Below are 6,068 nucleotides of genomic sequence, written 5' to 3' on the forward strand. Positions count from 1 at the left end.
TTCTTCCTCTGTACCTTACAAATTCGCATCCCTTCATCCCCAACAGTGCTCTTTAACCAGCAAGATACATACAGTAATTGCTCAGGATCAGTATCGCCTTGAGCTGTCAGATAATTATTTAATTGTTGGCACAACCACTTATCCTTTGTCCCACACCAAGGCCATCCTCCTTGCAACTCTAATTCTGGCCACACTTCCATACAATAATGGATCATTTCCACTTTATCTAATCCCTCCGTGGCCTCTATAGAATCCCATTTTACTAACAATTCTCCTAAGGGACTATTGGGATGTATATACCTCAGTCTCTTGCCGGTCTTTTTACTATTACACCCTCCAATTTTCCAGGTTTCAATAAAAAAAGTCCCAAGGGTGCCTCTACTGACTGGGAATTTCAAAAAAACCTTGTTTGAGGAGCTTCAGCCTCCTCCACTGAACTTCAAATTTCTGCCTGATGCTCAGGACTTTATACTGAAACAACTGCCCGACCTCTTGATTGCCCAACTTTCCCAACATCAGGTCTTACATCTATCGGGACTTGAACACACGAAGCCTCGGCCTTAAGAAACCGGGTTGTGCCTGACTCCCTCAGTCAGGAAAAATAACTGCCTGATTTTTAGTTTGCCTAACCCGCCAATTTTTAGGCTTCACCGTATCAGGACTTAAAAGCAAACCACAGCCTCCTTCGCTGGGGTTTCTGCCTGACTCCTTTGTCAGGACTTACTTTGCCTGCAGGGCTTGTGAAACACCCGAATCCGTCTCGGGACTGACAAATCTTACTCGAATCCTTCTCGAGACTTACAAATCTGCCTGACTTCCCTCTGTCAGGACTTACTTTGGGTGCGTGCCGCTCAAACACAAATATTCCCTCCGCACGTCCGGAGGCGGGGGGCCCTTTATTCCCCCTTGGGAGACGACTCACTCACACTAATTCCACTTGCTTCCCCCTGTTCCTGGCTGGGTTTCTCGCGAAAAGCCGGAAACGCAGTACTAAGGGGTCCAGTCTCAGGTTGAGGGTCTGGCTGCCGGCCTCGTCTCACTCACACACACATGTGCACGTCTCCCACTCCCGCCACCGGATTTCTCACCAGTCCGGTGCTCTGGTGCTCCTCTGCATCACTGCTCCTGAGCCGATCCCTCTGGTCCTGATAGCCAGCTGTCCTCTGAAGATCCAAGATGGCCAGTCCTGAGTCCTCTTGCGGCGTGGCTATTCCGGACGAGCGCCCCCAGCTGAAATAAACAGGGCCAGGAGACTTCTTCTCCTTTTTAATGCCTTTATTAAAAGTGATCAGCTCAGGATTGGGCGGCTCGGCAGGGCTGCAGTCCCCGTCATCTCTCCCATGGCGGCTCAGAGGAGGAGGATATGCGCAGCTTTGTCCACTAGGGGCAGAGCTGGGGATCAGGTCCTCGTGGGAGCCTTTAGGGCCTGGTGATCCCTTCCAGTTGTTGGTTCGATCTGGGTCTCGCTTCCTCCCAGACCTGGCCCGGGGGCTCTCGAAGACAGGGTGAGGAACAATGAAGGTTTCCAGCATCTCTGCAGGCCTAGCACTCTGCTCCTCAAATCCAGACATCACTCCAGTCTCTCAACTCTTATTTGGATCATTGTTTTTGGGGTTTTCTCCGTGAGTTTGGAGTTGGGGTCCCACAAAGAATGCTGGTCTTGGAGTCACTTTGCATAACCTGCCCCCACCTTCTCAGGTGTCTTCACTATTCTGGGAAAGGTACAACTTAGCCTCAGGCAAGGCTCTGCTAATACAAAAGGAGCGATTAGCCTCAACGAACCGTGATTACAATGACAAAACACGCAGAACTTGGGCAGGGACAGTGATCTGGCTGCCTTTTTGTAACTTTTTCTCACAAAAAAAATATTAACCGAATTTTTGTTCATAACACCAGCCGCGCGGGCCGGGGCCACTTTGGAACCCTCCCCAGGGCAGAGCGCAGCTGCTTTTGGGTGCCGGCACTGCCCAGGCTAGGCTGGAAGCAGAGCAGGAGCAGGAGGGAGAGGAGGGACAGAGGAGGAGGAAAAGGAAAGGGAAAGGGTAAGAGAGGAGCGGGAAGTAGAGGAAGCGGAGGGCCAGAGCAGGAGGAAGAGGAACAGCGGAGGAGGAGCTACAGGACCAACCCCACGCGGTTCCCCTGCTTGGGCCGCAGCTGCCCCGGTTCCGCCCCTCCGGAGCCCGCAGGTGAGCGGGGAGGGGGAGTCGCCCCAAGCCCATGGCGGGAGGGTCTCCGAGAGGGGTTTTTGGCGGGGCGGGGATGTTTGGATCATGCAGGAGCCCAAAGCAGAGCCGGAAATGGCCCTGCAGGGATCTCGGGGGGTCCCACGGGGCGCTGGCCTGGTACCGGCAGGGAGGGGGCGATCCCGGCTCTGGGGATCCCCGGGAGAGCCGGGGGGGAAACGCGGATGCCCAGGAGCGGAAAGAGCCCCGGAAAGGGGCAATCCCGGTGCAGAGGGACCCCCGGCAGCTGGGAGGGGTGCGGGAGGCTGGGGATGAGCGGGGTCCGGGCCCCTCGAGCCTGAAAGGGGCGCTGGCTTCTCCAGCTGCCCTTGGGCACCGGGTCCATCACACCCAACATGCTCAGCACTTGTTTTGCTTCCCAAACCAGGACTTCCCATTCCCAAACCTTGGCCAGGTGGAGGAGGAGGCTGTGAGGAGGAAGGAGATGGCCCAGGGCACCTAGGCAAGTGAGGAGAAGTCAGTGCCCGTTTCCCCCTCTGTCCTGCTCCATCTTCCAGCCCAGCATGGCCCCCGGCTGCAGGACAACCCCACTGCTGATGCTGTCCAGCCAGGGATGCACTGGGGGGAATCTCCTTCCCCTTCCCTCTGGCACAGAGGCAAATCCCATCCTCTCCTTGTCCTTCCTCTTCCAGGGAAGGAGCTGAGGATGGAGAGCAGGGAGGACAAATCCCCACGGCAGAACCTCTTGGCAGAGGCCATTTTGAGCGGCTCCACAGGACAGGAATCCAATGGGGAGGAAAAGTTCCGGAGATCCCACACAAGGAGAGGCTGCAAACGTGGATCACCGGGATCTGAGGAGGAAAGACCCACCCTGTTCCAGGGAGGCGGCCAGAGCTTGGAGCCAGGGGTCCCTGAGCAGCTTCAGGATGGGGAGAAGCCCCACAAGTGCTCAGAATGTGGGAAGAGCTTCAGCAAGAGATGCCACCTGACCTACCATTATAGAATCCACACTGGGGAACGGCCCTGTGAGTGTGGGCAGTGTGGGAAGAGCTTCAGCCACAACTCCAGCCTGAGCTGCCACCAGCACGTCCACCAGGGGGAACGGCCCTACGGATGTCCTGACTGTGGGAAGAGCTTCAGAGCCAGATCCAGCCTGATTTTCCACCAGAGGAGCCACACAGGGGAAAAGCCCTATGAGTGTGACAAATGCAGCAAGAGCTTTCAGAGTAGCTCCAGCCTCCTCCTGCACCAGTGCACTCACACCGAGGAGAGGCCCTTCCACTGCCCCCACTGCGGGAAGGGATTCAGGCACAAGCACAGCCTCCTCAGGCACCAGCTCATCCACTCTGGGGAGAGGCCCTACGAGTGTCCCAGGTGTGGGAAGAGCTTCAGTTTGAGGTCCAGCCTGATTATCCACCAGAGCAGCCACATGAAGGAACGACCCTACAAGTGTGGGGAGTGTGGGAAGAGCTTTGCCTGCAACTCCAGCCTGATCTGCCACCAGAAGATTCACAAAGGGGAGAGGCCGTACCAGTGTGATAAATGCAGGAAGAGGTTTTAGACCACCTCCAATCTCCTCCAGCACCAGCGCATTCAACACAGAGGAGAGGCCCTTCCGCTGCCTCAGCTGTAGGAAGGGCTTCAGGGAGAACTCCACCCTCATCAGGCACTGGCTCATCCACACTGGAGAGAGGCCCTACGAGTGTCCCCAGTGTGGGAAGAGCTTCAAGACCAGCTATGAAGTGACTGCCCACCAGCGGAGCCACATGGGGGAACGGCCCTACAGGTGTGGGGAGTGTGGGAAGAGCTTCAGGACAAGCTCCCACCTGACTGCCCACCAGCACATCCACAGTGGGGAGAGGCCCTACGGGTGTCCCCAGTGTGGGAAGAGCTTCTCCCAGAGGTCAGCCTTGACCCAGCACCAATGCAGCGAGCACTGAGGGAAGCTGTGGGAGTGCCCCCAGGGCAGGAAGAGCTTTGTGTGCTACACCAGCTGCACAGCTCCATCCCTCATTGGAGGATCAGCACTGGATGATGTGACCCCAGTGGGCAGAGCCCTGGTGACCTTTGGTGCCAGTGATCTGTGTTAGGAAGAGACCTGGCTGGCTCCTGGCTCCCCATGAGCACCTGGACACATCCACAGACCAGCATCAGAAATCCATTGTGGAGAGCTGTTGCCCTGATTTTTTAAGATTTTCTAAGCCTTCTGATGTTTACATTCTTGTAACAAACTTTCTCACACACTTCCTGTAAATAACTTATTGTTTTGCATTCTTTGATGGAGGAGGAGAAATTTGATGGACTGTTGGTTTGTCCAGAGTCATTGGAGAGGTGGGACTTTCACCCTCTGATCCACTGTCACTTTTGGAAAACTATAAATGTTGGAGTCAGAAAATAAACTTTCCTTTTTTCACCTTGACAACAGTGGTATGTGCGCTCGTGTTGTTTTGTGTCTTATAGTGACTTCGAGCAGATTTGTTGACTTCTGACCCCAGAAAAATCTCACTTTTTGCGTCTTTTGGTGGCATCAAGTAACACTGGATGGCCTTGGAGGTCTTCTCCAACATAAATCCATCATTTTAACTCTCTCTGCCCCACAGGCATCTTCCACAAACAAATCAGGTCGGATTGGGGCAAAACCCATGATTTTGGAGACAGTGGGGTAGAAACCCCTCCAAAAAAGGTTCTTCCCACCCACCCAAGCACGTGGATGCTCTTCTGGCAGGGACACATAAATCCTTTTGTTTTGGCCTTCAAACACAAAGGTTTCTGTTCATCCCTTTGAAAACCCTGAAATTGGGGTAAAAATCAAGACATTGAACTAAGGCTTGGATGGGCATGTGTAGGGACACAGCCTTGGGTGGGGACCTGGGTTGGAAATGGCCATGGACAGGGACATGCGGGGACACAGCCATGGATGGTGACATGGGAGGACATGAACATGGATGGGGACATGAACTGGGAAAGCATCAGTGCCACCACAGTGCCACCAGCACCTTTATCTCAGCCATGGCGCTGCTTGATGCAGTTCCTGCCACCACGTCCTCCCTGCCACCATTGTGGTGTCCCAACCAAATGTCACCCCCCAGCAGGGCAGGATGGGAGCTTGTTCAGCTGGTGACAAGGGGCCCAGGAGTGAGTGACAGCCACCAGGGTGTCCCAGGGCCACCGCGCTCAGGGGACCCCAACCGCCCCTGGGGACAGGGCAAGGGTCAGTGTCACCCACAGGGGCCATGCAGGGCCATGCTGGTGTCACTGGAGGCATCCTGGTGGCAGCATCCCCACAGGTGTAGCGACATTGTCCCCTGGTGCATGTCCTGCTGGCGTGATGTCTGTTACATGTTCGTGACCCAAGTTACATCATCCTTGTTCTCCTCCCCAGTTCTAGAATGTTCCCCACTCCCACTTTCCTATTGGTTCCCGTTCCCTGCAGCTCGTCCCCTGAATCCCAGTTGGTTGTTGCCCTTTTGTCCCGCCTTTGCACTGCCCTTGTTCCCTCTGCCCATTGGCCTCAGACCCAAAGTGTGGTGGTGTTTGCAGGGGCCCCAGGATGAGGGAAAAGATGAGAATCTTGACTCCGTGTTTCAGAAGGCTGATTTATTATTTTATAATCTATTAAAAGAAAATGATATATTGAAACTACACTCAAAGAATAGAAGAGAGGATTTCATCAGAAGGCCAGCAAGGAATAGAAAAGAATGATAACAAAATCTCGTGACTCTCAGAGAGTCTGAGCCAGCTGACTGTGATTGGCCATTAATTAGAAACAACAAACATGGACCAATCAAAGATGCACCTGTTGCATTCCACAGCAGCAGATAATTTTTGTTTTTCTTTTCCTCTGAGGCTTCTCAGCTTCTCAGGAGAAAACTCCTGGCAAAGGGA

General features: G+C 54.2%; 1 pseudogene; it reads left to right on the top strand.

Moving 5' to 3' along the window:
- Positions 1 to 2,889: 2,889 nt before the first annotated feature.
- LOC131094390 (zinc finger and SCAN domain-containing protein 2-like) lies at positions 2,890 to 4,123 on the top strand (annotated as a pseudogene).
- Positions 4,124 to 6,068: the final 1,945 nt, after the last annotated feature.

Source organism: Melospiza georgiana, chromosome 29 (genome assembly GCF_028018845.1).
Source record: "Melospiza georgiana isolate bMelGeo1 chromosome 29, bMelGeo1.pri, whole genome shotgun sequence".
Lineage (NCBI taxonomy): Eukaryota > Metazoa > Chordata > Aves > Passeriformes > Passerellidae > Melospiza > Melospiza georgiana.